The sequence below is a fragment of the Pleurodeles waltl genome, chromosome 12, assembly GCF_031143425.1.
Source record: "Pleurodeles waltl isolate 20211129_DDA chromosome 12, aPleWal1.hap1.20221129, whole genome shotgun sequence".
Taxonomy (NCBI): Eukaryota; Metazoa; Chordata; class Amphibia; order Caudata; family Salamandridae; genus Pleurodeles; species Pleurodeles waltl.
The window spans coordinates 106,456,219-106,471,014 of record NC_090451.1 but is presented as its reverse complement, the minus strand read 5'-3'; the positions used below and the strand labels follow the sequence as shown (position 1 = coordinate 106,471,014).

At 43.4% G+C, this 14,796-nt stretch overlaps 1 non-coding gene across 1 annotated transcript; it reads left to right on the top strand.

The window, feature by feature from the left end:
- The first annotated feature begins 12,318 nt into the window (after nt 1–12,318).
- Nucleotides 12,319–12,392, top strand: TRNAI-AAU (transfer RNA isoleucine (anticodon AAU)). The gene has a single exon. It is a non-coding gene; the product is annotated as a tRNA-Ile (tRNA).
- The last annotated feature ends 2,404 nt before the right edge of the window (nt 12,393–14,796 follow it).

The window sequence follows — 14,796 nt, the reverse complement described above, 5'->3', positions numbered from 1 at the left end:
ATCCAGAAAGGGTTTCACAAACTCTCGGCATATCTCTCAAAACAACGACCTGGATAACGTCAACTCCAGCAAATTTGGAAACCTCCAGCTGTCTGCCATCACATTGTCGGTGCCCTTGATGTGTACTGCCGACGTGTGCAACAGGTTGATCTCTGCCCAATAACCCAATTGTTCTGCGATTGCATTGAAGGATTTTGAATGCATGCTTCACTGTTGGTTAATGTAAAAGACAGCTACCTTATTCTCTGTCTTTACTAGCACATTTGTTTGAGACAGATGATGATGGGAAAACTTCAAAGCCCTGTAGATTACCATCAACTCCATCTATTTCCATGACCTCCGACTCTCTAGGAAAGACCACTTGAATCGACAGGATCAGTCCAACACAGTAGCTCTCCAGCCTGGTTTGCTGGCATCTGTTGCGAGGATTCAGGAGCATCCAGGTATATTAGTGTCCACTTAGACCAGTGGTCTTCAAACTCTTTAATGCCGCATCCACCCAATGGGAAAAAAAAACATTGGTGCCTCCCCTCTGAATTGTCCACAATTCTGCTATTAAATTGACACTGTTTAAATATGTCTAGACCTATTTAAACATTGCAGTTAAGTTCTGTTACTGTTTTAAAAATGCAATCAAATACATGACCCCAAATATACTATTCTGGTTAGGCCTGCCCTACTAACCAATTGCAGCGTCATGCTCTGCTGAGTAAACTGATCTCACGACAGTGAGGAATGCACAGGCCGGGTGGTGCCCGGCGCACAAAAGCGCGCCTTCTTGTGTTGTACGTCTCTTCGTGCAAATGCAAACTCAGATTTCCTGCACTGTGGTCGGCAGGAGAGACATGGGAAGGCGCAGTACGGAAGGCTTGAGCAACGAACCGTTGGCTATGTTTTGTTGTTACTTTGTTGACATGAGCTCAAGTAATTTGAAGCAGAAGGAACGGCCAGACCTAAAAAAAACTCTCTTACCTCCAACGCCGAATAACCACTATAATTATAATATCTCAAAAGCAGCTGGCCTTGTAAACTTAATGACAAAGCAAGCCGATGCATTTTGGGTTTTGTTGTAAAAGAATAAAAATACTATCCATCCTTTCCTTTTTTTCCGGCAACAAGCGATGTTACAAAGATATCACAGCACACAGTGAGATTGAGTGAAAGAAGAGGCACTGAGGCTGGCGTGCAGCACTCCACAGCTCTTGTTATTGTAATCCAGACAGGGGGCGGAAGGAGAAAAGTATGAAGGAATTGCGATAGTGAGACCACCTCTCCTATCTATCTGCATTACATGGAAAACGGATATCTTTAGTACTCATGGCTGGTTAGCTCAGTTGGTTAGAGCGCGGTGCTAATAATGCCAAGGTCGCGGGTTCGATCCCCGTATGGGCCAGGTTGCATTATTTTCTCTCAACTAAACTCTTTTTTTCTCATTTAATCAAGCTCTTATAAATCCATACACTCTGTTGCTCCAGTATACGTTCACTTTCCATTAGTCCTTCTTTTGCCACTGCTGACCAAAGCTCAAGCCGGCAGCGCCAGTAGAACAACACAAGTGCAAGGGATTGTCTCTCCAAGATGGAGACACTGCCTCAGACTATGTCTCGTGAGAGGTGGAGGGAGACCAAGAGCTGATTATTAGATGCGTGGGGATAAGAGGAACATAACTCAGGTGAACAGATTCTGGATAGTGATGCTATAGCTAGGATCAGCAACGTTACAGGGGAAAGGATAGTAAAATAATTAGGTGACAGAAGTATAGAAGTGGCTACAAGGGGGTGTGTCTCTTAAGAGGGCCGAAAGATACACTGAAGGCGAAGTTGAAGTGAAAGAAGAAAGAAAGATCAAAGGAAGTCGACAGTGATTGAGAGAAAACTCACAAAGGCAAATTGAGCAAAAGACAAGGCCTGGGGAGTTAGACTACTTCAATGCAAATTTACACCGCAGATGAGCATGACAACTGACCCTTGTACAGTGGTGCTGAAACAATTTTCAGTGTGGGGGTGCTGCCATCAAAGGGCTTCTGAAAATCCAGGAATCATACAAAGAACTAGTGCTGCGGAATGAGCCACGCACATTCAGAAAGAGTGGTGATGCGTTGGTTACTTATTGGTAATCTTCATTAGCCTTAGACCATTGCGTCCTTGTGACAGTCATTACAAAGTAAGGTGATGTCACCTTCCAACAGGAAGAAAGAACAGGAGGATCCTTAAATGCTAGCCCCATGCACCCAACCTGGGTGCCAAGCCCTTGACAAAGGACTGATGGGAAGGTGGGCAGGATATAATGTTTGTGACAAAGACAAGATGGACTAAGGGTAATGCAGAGTTCAAAACATTGGTACTCAAATGCAAAACAGAAAAATTATTAAGCCATAATGCTTGACAAATGTATGCTCTGAGGACCAAGTAGCCACCCTAGGAATTTCCCAGATTGTTACTCACTGGAATTCAACCCAGGAGGTGGCCATTCCTCTCGTAGACCATCCCTGAACTGGAAAATATTCTAAAAAGCCTTGCAAAGCCAGAAAAATTGACAACTTAATCCACCTACTCAGAGTCATAAAAGTCACCTTCTTGTCTTTTCCAGGCTGTCCAAAAGTCACTAACAAGGAGTCGGTTTTCCTGAACTGCAGAGGCCTGGTGACATGAAAGAAAAGAGCTCTTTAAACATCAAGTGTATTCAGCAAATGTTCCTACGGAGAGGAAGGAGAGGGAATGAAAGAAGGAAGAATTATTTCCTAAGATCTATCAAAAATAGACTTAACCTTTGCAGCAAAGGTAAGGCTAGGCCTTAAAGTTACCATATCTTCCAAAGTATCAAATGAAGAGAGGACAGCATTTTAAGGCTCCCAGCTCCCCAATTGTTCTCAGCAAGGTGATAGGAAATAGGAAAATAACTTTATAGGAAACAATCTTTATGTCTACATTATCCAGATCCTCAAAGAGATAAAATTGCAAAGCCTATAAAAGAGTAGGAAGATTCTGAGTTGGAGAAAAGGGATTTTTCAACTGGTTTTACAATTGACAAAAGATCAGAACAGTCTAGACACCAAAGATTGTAACATCGACGAAGGTACAGAAAAGTCCCTAAAAACCTTTTTCCCAAAGCAATGAGCTTTCAGAGTGGAAAGAGATTCAAGTGAAACCCATTCAGAAGAAAATGCAAAATAGCAGACAAACTACAGGTAGGTGCCAAAAGATCATGAGCAGAACATCACGTCTCAAAAGACTTCCAGTTCTTTGAGTAAGACTTCGAAGTAGAAGGCCTGCTGGAGTGCTGAATTAACTCCACTAAGGAAGAGGAAAGACCCTTTGCTAGCAGTCCAGACTTCTCAACCTCCAAAGCGATAGAGTGAGTTGGAGCAAGAAGGTCAGGGACGACGTTCTGAGAGAGACACACTTGAGCAGTACCCAAGGAGGTAGAAGAGCCAGGGGTTCAGAAGAGGAAACCATGACATCTCTGGCCAATAAGGGAACACAAGAATAAAGTTCCCTCGCCCCTGCTGAGACTTGAAGAGAACCATCTGGATCAATAAAAAGTGGGGGAATGTATAAAGGAGACTTCTCAGCCACTTTATCACCAATACGTCCACTACCTAGGCTCCTTGTACCGGAAGCCTGGATCAGAATCGACAAAGATGAGCATTGTCCTTGTTTGAAAAGAGATCCAGAAAGGGTTTCACAAACTCTCGGCATATCTCTCAAAACAACGACCTGGATAACGTCAACTCCAGCAAATTTGGAAACCTCCAGCTGTCTGCCATCACATTGTCGGTGCCCTTGATGTGTACTGCCGACGTGTGCAACAGGTTGATTTCTGCCCAATAACCCAATTGTTCTGCTATTGCATTGAGGGATTTTGAATGCATGCTTCACTGTTGGTTAATGTAAAAGACAGCTACCTCATTCTCTGTCTTTACTAGCACATTTTTTTGAGACAGATGATGATGGGAAAACTTCAAAGTCCTGTAGATTACCATCAACTCCATCTATTTCCATGACCTCCGACTCTCTAGGAAAGACCACTTGAATCGACAGGATCAGTCCAACACAGTAGCTCTCCAGCCAGGTTTGCTGGCATCTGTTGCGAGGATTTAGGAGCATCCAGGTATATTAGTGTCCACTTAGACCAGTGGTCTTTAAACTCTTTAATGCCGCATCCACCCAATGGGAAAAAAAAACATTGGTGCCTCCCCTCTGAATTGTCCACAATTCTTCTAATAAATTGGCACTGTTTAAATATGTCTAGACCTATTTAAACATTGCAGTTAAGTTCTGTTACTGTTTTAAAAATGCAATCAAATACATGACCCCAAATATACTATTCTGGTCAGGCCTGCCCTACTAACCAATTGCAGTGTCATGATCTGCTGAGTAAACTGATCTCACGACAGTGAGGAATGCACAGGCCGGGTGGTGCCCGGCGCACAAAAGCGCACCTTCTTGTGTTGTACGTCTCTTCGCGCAAATGCAAACTCAGATTTCCTGCACTGTGGTCGGCAGGAGAGACATGGGAAGGCGCAGTAGGGAAGGCTTGAGCAACGAACCGTTGGCTATGTTTTGTTGTTACTTTGTTGACATAAGCTCAAGTAATTTGAAGCAGAAGGAACGGCCAGACCTAAAAAAAACTCTCTTACCTCCAACGCCGAATAACCACTATAATTATAATATCTCAAAAGCAGCTGGCCTTGTAAACTAAATGACCAAGCAAGCCGATGCATTTTGTTTTTGTTGTAAAAGAATAAAAATACTATCCATCCTTTCCTTTTTTTCCGGCAAAAAGCGATGTTACAAAGATATCACAGCACACAGTGAGATTGAGTGAAAGAAGAGGCACTGAGGCTGGCGTGCAGCACTCCACAGCTCTTGTTATTGTAACCCAGACAGGGGGCGGAAGGAGAAAAGTATGAAGGAATTGCGATAGTGAGACCAACTCTTCTATCTATCTGCATTACATGGAAAAAGGATATCTGTAGTACTCATGGCCGGTTAGCTCAGTTGGTTAGAGCGTGGTGCTAATAACACCAAGGTCGCGCTTTCGATCACTGTACGGGCCAGGTTGCATTTTTTCTCTCAACTAAACTCTTTTTTTCTCATTTAATCAAGCTCTTATAAATCCATACACTCTGTTGCTCCAGTATACGTTCACTTTCCATTAGTCCTTCTTTTGCCACTGCTGACCAAAGCTCAAGCCGGCAGCGCCAGTAGAACAACACAAGTGCAAGGGATTGTCTCTCCAAGATGGAGACACTGCCTCAGACTATGTCTCGTGGGAGGTGGAGGGAGACCAAGAGCTGATTATTAGATGCGTGGGGATAAGAGGAACATAACTCAGGTGAACAGATTCTGGATAGTGATGCTATAGCTAGGATCAGCAACGTTACAGGGGAAAGGATAGGAAAATAATTAGGTCACAGAAATATAGAAGTGGCTACAAGGGGGTGTGTCTCTTAAGAGGGCCGAAAGATACACTGAAGGGGAAGGTGAAGTAAAAGAAGAAAGAAAGATCAAAGGAAGTCGACAGTGATTGAGAGAAAACTCACAAAGGCAAATTGAGCAAAAGACAAGGCCTGGGGAGTTAGACTACTTCAATGCAAATTTACGCCGCAGATGAGCATGACAACTGACCCTTGTACAGTGGTGCTGAAACAATTTTCAGTGTGGGGGTGCTGCCATCAAAGGGCTTCTGAAAATCCAGGAATCATACAAAGAACAAGTCCTGCGGAATGAGCCACGCACATTCAGAAAGAGTGGTGATGCGTTGGTTACTTATTGGTAATCTTCATTAGCCTTAGTCCATTGCGTCCTTGTGACAGTCATTACAAAGTAAGGTGATGTCACCTTCCAACAGGAAGAAAGAACAGTAGGATCCTTAAATGCTAGCCCCATGCACCCAACCTGGGTGCCAAGCCCTTGCCAAAGGACTGATGGGAAGGTGGGCAGGATGTAATGTTTGTGACAAAGGCAAGATGGACTAAGGGTAATGCAGAGTTCAAAACATTGGTACTCAAATGCAAAACAGAAAAATTATTAAGCCATAATGCTTGACAAATGTATGCTCTGAGGACCAAGTAGCCACCCTAGGAATTTCCTAGATTGTTACTCACTGGAATTCAACCCAGGAGGTGGCCATTCCTCTCGTAGACCATCCCTGAACTGGAAGATATTCTAAAAAGCCTTGCAAAGTCAGAAAAATTGACAACTTAATCCACCTACTCAGAGTCATAAAAGTCACCTTCTTGTCTTTTCCAGGCTGTCCAAAACTCACAAACAAGGAGTCGGTTTTCCTGAACTGCAGAGGCCTGGTGACATAAATGAAAAGAGCTCTTTAAACATCAAGTGTATTCAGAAAATGTTCCTCCGGAGAGGAAGGAGAGGGAATGAAAGAAGGAAGAATTATTTCCTAAGATCTATCAAAAATAGACTTAACCTTTGCAGCAAAGGTAAGGCTAGGCCTTAAAGTCACCCCATCTTCCAAAGTATCAAATGAAGAGAGGACAGCATTTTAAGGCTCCCAGCTCCCCAATTGTTCTCAGCAAGGTGATAGGAAATAGGAAAATAACTTTATAGGAAACAATCTTTATGTCTACAGTATCCAGATCCTCAAAGAGATAAAATTGCAAAGCCTATAAAAGAGTAGGAAGATTCTGAGTTGGAGAAAAGGGATTTTTCAACTGGTCTTACAATTGACAAAAGATCAGAACAGTCTAGACACCAAAGATTGTAACATCTTCGAAGGTACAGAAAAGTCCCTTAAAACCTTTATCGCAAAGTAATGAGCTTTCAGAGTGGAAAGAGATTCAAGTGAAACCCATTCAGAAGAAAATGCTAAATAGCAGACAAACTCCAGGTAGGTGCCAAAAGATCATGAGCAGAACATCACGTCTCAAAAGACTTCCAGTTCTTTGAGTAAGACTTCGAAGTAGAAGGCCTGCTGGAGTGCTGAATTAACTCCACTAAGGAAGAGGAAAGATCCTTTGCTAGCAGTCCAGACTTCTCAACCTCCAAAGCGATAGAGTGAGTTGGAGCAAGAAGGTCAGGGACGACGTTCTGAGAGAGACACACTTGAAAAGTACCCAAAGAGTTAGAAGAGCCAGGGGTTCAGAAGAGGAAACCATGACATCTCTGGCCAATAAGGGCCCACAAGAATAAAGTTCCCTCGCCCCTGCTGAGACTTGAAGAGAACCATCTGGATCAATAAAAAGTGGGGGAATGTATAAAGGAGACTTCTCAGCCACTTTATCACCAATACATCCACTACCTAGGCTCCTTGTTCCGGAAGCCTGGATCAGAATCGACAAAGATGAGCATTGTCCTTGTTTGAAAAGGGATCCAGAAAGGGTTTCACAAACTCTCGGCATATCTCTCAAAACAACGACCTGGATAACTACAACTCCAGCAAATTTGGAAACCTCCAGCTGTCTGCCATCACATTGTCGGTGCCCTTGATGTGTACTGCCGACGTGTGCAGCAGGTTGATCTCTGCCCAATAACCCAATTGTTCTGCTATTGCATTGAGGGATTTTGAATGCATGCTTCACTGTTGGTTAATGTAAAAGACAGCTACCTTATTCTCTGTCTTTACTAGCACATTTATTTGAGACAGATGATGATGGGAAAACTTCAAAGCCCTGAAGATTACCATCAACTCCATCTATTTCCATGACCTCCGACTCTCTAGGAAAGACCACTTGAATCGACAGGATCAGTCCAACACAGTAGCTCTCCAGCCAGGTTTGCTGGCATCTGTTGCGAGGAATTCAGGAGCATCCAGGTGTATTAGTGTCCACTTAGACCAGTGGTCTTCAAACTCTTTAATGCCGCATCCACCCAATGGGAAAAAAAAACATTGGTGCCTCCCCTCTGAATTGTCCACAATTCTTCTATTAAATTGACACTGTTTAAATATGTCTAGACCTATTTAAACATTGCAGTTAAGTTCTGTTACTGTTTTAAAAATGCAATCAAATACATGACCCCAAATATACTATTCTGGTCAGGCCTGCCCTACTAACCAATTGCAGCGTCATGCTCTGCTGAGTAAACTGATCTCACAACAGTGAGGAATGCACAGGCCGGGTGGTGCCCGTCGCACAAAAGCGCGCCTTCTTGTGTTGTACGTCTCTTCGCGCAAATGCAAACTCAGATTTCCTGCACTGTGGTCGGCAGGAGAGACATGGGAAGGCGCAGTAGGGAAGGCTTGAGCAACGAACCGTTGGCTATGTTTTGTTGTTACTTTGTTGACATGAGCTCAAGTAATTTGAAGCAGAAGGAACGGCCAGACCTAAAAAAAACTCTCTTACCTCCAACGCCGAATAACCACTATAATTATAATATCTCAAAAGCAGCTGGCCTTGTAAACTTAATGACCAAGCAAGCCGATGCATTTTGGGTTTTGTTGTAAAAGAATAAAAATACTATCCATCCTTTCCTTTTTTTCCGGCAACAAGCGATGTTACAAAGATATCACAGCACACAGTGAGATTGAGTGAAAGAAGAGGCACTGAGGCTGGCGTGCAGCACTCCACAGCTCTTGTTATTGTAATCCAGACAGGGGGCGGAATGAAAAAAGTATGAAGGAATTGCGATAGTAAGACCAACTCTTCTATCTATCTGCATTTCATGGAAAAAGGATACCAGTAGTACTCATGGCCGGTTAGCTCAGTTGGTTAGAGTGTGGTGCTAATAATGCCAAGGTCGCGGGTTCGATCCCCGTAAGGGCCAGGTTGCATTTTTTCTCTCAACTAAACTCTTTTTTTCTCATTTAATCAAGCTCTTTTAAATCCATACACTCTGTTGCTCCAGTATACGTTCACTTTCCATTAGTCCTTCTTTTGCCACTGCTGACCAAAGCTCAAGCCGGCAGCGCCAGTAGAACAACACAAGTGCAAGGGATTGTCTCTCCAAGATGGAGACACTGCCTCAGACTATGTCTCGTGAGAGGTGGAGGGAGACCAAGAGCTGATTATTAGATGCGTGGGGATAAGAGGAACATAACTCAGGTGAACAGATTCTGGATAGTGATGCTATAGCTAGGATCAGCAACGTTACAGGGGAAAGGATAAGAAAATAATTAGGTGACAGAAGTATAGAAGTGGCTACAAGGGGGTGTGTCTCTTAAGAGGGCCGAAAGATACACTGAAGGCGAAGGTGAAGTAAAAGAAGAAAGAAAGATCAAAGGAAGTCGACAGTGATTGAGAGAAAACTCACAAAGGCAAATTGAGCAAAAGACAAGGCCTGGGGAGTTAGACTACTTCAATGCAACTTTACGCCGCAGATGAGCATGACAACTGACCCTTGTACAGTGGTGCTGAAACAATTTTCAGTGTGGGGGTGCTGCCATCAAAGGGCTTCTGAAAATCCAGGAATCATACAAAGAACAAGTCCTGCGGAATGAGCCACGCACATTCAGAAAGAATGGTGATGCGTTGGTTACTTATTGGTAATCTTCATTAGCCTTAGTCCATTGCGTCCTTTTGACAGTCATTACAACGTAAGGTGATGTCACCTTCCAACAGGAAGAAAGAACAGGAGGATCCTTAAATGCTAGCCCCATGCACCCAACCTGGGTGCCAAGCCCTTGCCAAAGGACTGATGGGAAGGTGGGCAGGATGTAATGTTTGTGACAAAGACAAGATGGACTAAGGGTAATGCAGAGTTCAAAACATTGGTACTCAAATGCAAAACAGAAAAATTATTAAGCCATAATGCTTGACAAATGTATGCTCTGAGGACCAAGTAGCCACCCTAGGAATTTCCTAGATTGTTACTCACTGGAATTCAACCCAGGAGGTGGCCATTCCTCTCGTAGACCATCCCTGAACTGGAAGATATTCTAAAAAGCCTTGCAAAGCCAGAAAAATTGACAACTTAATCCACCTACTCAGAGTCATAAAAGTCACCTTCTTGTCTTTTCCAGGCTGTCCAAAAGTCACAAACAAGGAGTCGGTTTTCCTGAACTGCAGAGGCCTGGTGACATGAATGAAAAGAGCTCTTTAAACATCAAGTGTATTCAGCAAATGTTCCTCCGGAGAGGAAGGAGAGGGAATGAAAGAAGGAAGAATTATTTCCTAAGATCTATCAAAAATAGACTTAACCTTTGCAGCAAAGGTAAGGCTAGGCCTTAAAGTTACCCCATCTTCCAAAGTATCAAATGAAGAGAGGACAGCATTTTAAGGCTCCCAGCTCCCCAATTGTTCTCAGCAAGGTGATAGGAAATAGGAAAATAACTTTATAGGAAACAATCTTTATGTCTACAGTATCCAGATCCTCAAAGATATAAAATTGCAAAGCCTATAAAAGAGTAGGAAGATTCTGAGTTGGAGAAAAGGGATTTTTCAACTGGTCTTACAATTGACAAAAGATCAGAACAGTCTAGACACCAAAGACTGTAACATCGACGAAGGTACAGAAAAGTCCCTAAAAACATTTATCGCAAAGCAATGAGCTTTCAGAGTGGAAAGAGATTCAAGTGAAACCCATTCAGAAGAAAATGCAAAATAGCAGACAAACTACAGGTAGGTGCCAAAAGATCATGAGCAGAACATCACGTCTCAAAAGACTTCCAGTTCTTTGAGTAAGACTTCGAAGTAGAAGGCCTGCTGGAGTGCTGAATTAACTCCACTAAGGAAGAGGAAAGACCCTTTGCTAGCAGTCCAGACTTCTCAACCTCCAAAGCGATAGAGTGAGTTGGAGCAAGAAGGTCAGGGACGACGTTCTGAGAGAGACACACTTGAGCAGTACCCAAGGAGGTAGAAGAGCCAGGGGTTCAGAAGAGGAAACCATGACATCTCTGGCCAATAAGGGCCCACAAGAATAAGGTTCCCTCCCCCTGCTGAGACTTGAAGAGAACCATCTGGATCAATAAAAAGTGGGGGAATGTATAAAGGAGACTTCTCAGCTACTTTATCACCAATACGTCCACTACCTAGGCTCCTTGTTCCGGAAGCCTGGATCAGAATCGACAAAGATGAGCATTGTCCTTGTTTGAAAAGAGATCCAGAAAGGGTTTCACAAACTCTCGGCATATCTCTCAAAACAACGACCTGGATAACGTCAACTCCAGCAAATTTGGAAACCTCCAGCTGTCTGCCATCACATTGTCGGTGCCCTTGATGTGTACTGCCGACGTGTGCAACAGTTTGATCTCTGCCCAATAACCCAATTGTTCTGCTATTGCATTGAGGGATTTTGAATGCATGCTTCACTGTTGGTTAATGTAAAAGACAGCTACCTTATTCTCTGTCTTTACTAGCACATTTTTTTGAGACAGATGATGATGGGAAAACTTCAAAGCCCTGAAGATTACCATCAACTCCATCTATTTCCATGACCTCCGACTCTCTAGGAAAGACCACTTGAATCGACAGGATCAGTCCAACACAGTAGCTCTCCAGTCAGGTTTGCTGGCATCTGTTGCGAGGAATTCAGGAGAATCCAGGTGTATTAGTGTCCACTTAGACCAGTGGTCTTCAAACTCTTTAATGCCGCATCCACCCAATGGGAAAAAAAAACATTGGTGCCTCCCCTCTGAATTGTCCACAATTCTTCTATTAAATTGACACTGTTTAAATATGTCTAGACCTATTTAAACATTGCAGTTAAGTTCTGTTACTGTTTTAAAAATGCAATCAAATACATGACCCCAAATATACTATTCTGGTCAGGCCTGCCCTACTAACCAATTGCAGCGTCATGCTCTGCTGAGTAAACTGATCTCACGACAGTGAGGAATGCACAGGCCGGGTGGTGCCCGGCGCACAAAAGCGCGCCTTCTTGTGTTGTACGTCTCTTCGCGCAAATGCAAACTCAGATTTCCTGCACTGTGGTCGGCAGGAGAGACATGGGAAGGCGCAGTAGGGAAGGCTTGAGCAACGAACCGTTGGCTATGTTTTGTTGTTACTTTGTTGACATGAGCTCAAGTAATTTGAAGCAGAAGGAACGGCCAGACCTAAAAAAAACTCTCTTACCTCCAACGCCGAATAACCACTATAATTATAATATCTCAAAAGCAGCTGGCCTTGTAAACTTAATGAGCAAGCAAGCCGATGCATTTTGGGTTTGGTTGTAAAAGAATAAAAATACTATCCATCCTTTCCTTTTTTTCCGGCAACAAGCGATGTTACAAAGATATCACAGCACACAGTGAGATTGAGTGAAAGAAGAGGCACTGAGGCTGGCGTGCAGCACTCCACAGCTCTTGTTATTGTAATCCAGACAGGGGGCGGAAGTAGAAAAATATGAAGGAATTGCGATAGTGTGACCAACTCTTCTATCTATCTGCATTACATGGAAAAAGGATATCTTTAGTACCCATGGCTGGTTAGTTCAGTTGGTTAGAGCGTGGTGCTAATAATGCCAAGGTCGCGGGTTCGATCCCCGTACGGGCCAGGTTGCATTATTTTCTCTCAAATAAACTCTTTTTTTCTCATTTAATCAAGCTCTTATAAATCCATACACTCTGTTGCTCCAGTATACGTTCACTTTCCATTAGTCCTTCTTTTGCCACTGCTGACCAAAGCTCAAGCCGGCAGCGCCAGTAGAACAACACAAGTGCAAGGGATTGTCTCTCCAAGATGGAGACACTGCCTCAGACTATGTCTCGTGAGAGGTGGAGGGAGACCAAGAGCTGATTATTAGATGCGTGGGGATAAGAGGAACATAACTCAGGTGAACAGATTCTGGATAGTGATGCTATAGCTAGGATCAGCAACGTTACAGGGGAAAGGATAGGAAAATAATTAGGTGACAGAAGTATAGAAGTGGCTACAAGGGGGTGTGTCTCTTAAGAGGGCCGAAAGATACACTGAAGGCGAAGTTGAAGTGAAAGAAGAAAGAAAGATCAAAGGAAGTCGACAGTGATTGAGAGAAAACTCACAAAGGCAAATTGAGCAAAAGACAAGGCCTGGGGAGTTAGACTACTTCAATGCAAATTTACACCGCAGATGAGCATGACAACTGACCCTTGTACAGTGGTGCTGAAACAATTTTCAGTGTGGGGGTGCTGCCATCAAAGGGCTTCTGAAAATCCAGGAATCATACAAAGAACTAGTGCTGCGGAATGAGCCACGCACATTCAGAAAGAGTGGTGATGCGTTGGTTACTTATTGGTAATCTTCATTAGCCTTAGTCCATTGCGTCCTTGTGACAGTCATTACAAAGTAAGGTGATGTCACCTTCCAACAGGAAGAAAGAACAGGAGGATCCTTAAATGCTAGCCCCATGCACCCAACCTGGGTGCCAAGCCCTTGCCAAAGGACTGATGGGAAGGTGGGCAGGATGTAATGTTTGTGACAAAGACAAGATGGACTAAGGATAATGCAGAGTTCAAAACATTGGTACTCAAATGCAAAACAGAAAAATTATTAAGCCATAATGCTTGACAAATGTATGCTCTGAGGACCAAGTAGCCACCCTAGGAATTTCCTAGATTGTTACTCACTGGAATTCAACCCAGGAGGTGGCCATTCCTCTCGTAGACCATCCCTGAACTGGAAGATATTCTAAAAAGCCTTGCAAAGCCAGAAAAATTGACAACTTAATCCACCTACTCAGAGTCATAAAATTCACCTTCTTGTCTTTTCCAGGCTGTCCAAAAGTCACAAACAAGGAGTCGGTTTTCCTGAACTGCAGAGGCCTGGTGACATGAAAGAAAAGAGCTCTTTAAACATCAAGTGTATTCAGCAAATGTTCCTACGGAGAGGAAGGAGAGGGAATGAAAGAAGGAAGAATTATTTCCTAAGATCTATCAAAAATAGACTTAACCTTTGCAGCAAAGGTAAGGCTAGGCCTTAAAGTTACCATATCTTCCAAAGTATCAAATGAAGAGAGGACAGCATTTTAAGGCTCCCAGCTCCCCAATTGTTCTCAGCAAGGTGATAGGAAATAGGAAAATAACTTTATAGGAAACAATCTTTATGTCTACAGTATCCAGATCCTCAAAGAGATAAAATTGCAAAGCCTATAAAAGAGTAGGAAGATTCTGAGTTGGAGAAAAGGGATTTTTCAACTGGTCTTACAATTGACAAAAGATCAGAACAGTCTAGACACCAAAGATTGTAACATCTTCGAAGGTACAGAAAAGTCCCTAAAAACATTTATCGCAAAGCAATGAGCTTTCAGAGTGGAAAGAGATTCAAGTGAAACCCATTCAGAAGAAAATGCAAAATAGCAGACAAACTACAGGTAGGTGCCAAAAGATCATGAGCAGAACATCACGTCTCAAAAGACTTCCAGTTCTTTGAGTAAGACTTCGAAGTAGAAGGCCTGCTGGAGTGCTGAATTAACTCCACTAAGGAAGAGGAAAGACCCTTTGCTAGCAGTCCAGACTTCTCAACCTCCAAAGCGATAGAGTGAGTTGGAGCAAGAAGGTCAGGGACGACGTTCTGAGAGAGACACACTTGAGCAGTACCCAAGGAGGTAGAAGAGCCAGGGGTTCAGAAGAGGAAACCATGACATCTCTGGCCAATAAGGGCCCACAAGAATAAGGTTCCCTCCCCCTGCTGAGACTTGAAGAGAACCATCTGGATCAATAAAAAGTGGGGGAATGTATAAAGGAGACTTCTCAGCTACTTTATCACCAATACGTCCACTACCTAGGCTCCTTGTTCCGGAAGCCTGGATCAGAATCGACAAAGATGAGCATTGTCCTTGTTTGAAAAGAGATCCAGAAAGGGTTTCACAAACTCTCGGCATATCTCTCAAAACAACGACCTGGATAACGTCAACTCCAGCAAATTTGGAAACCTCCAGCTGTCTGCCATCACATTGTCGGTGGCCTTGATGTGTACTGCCG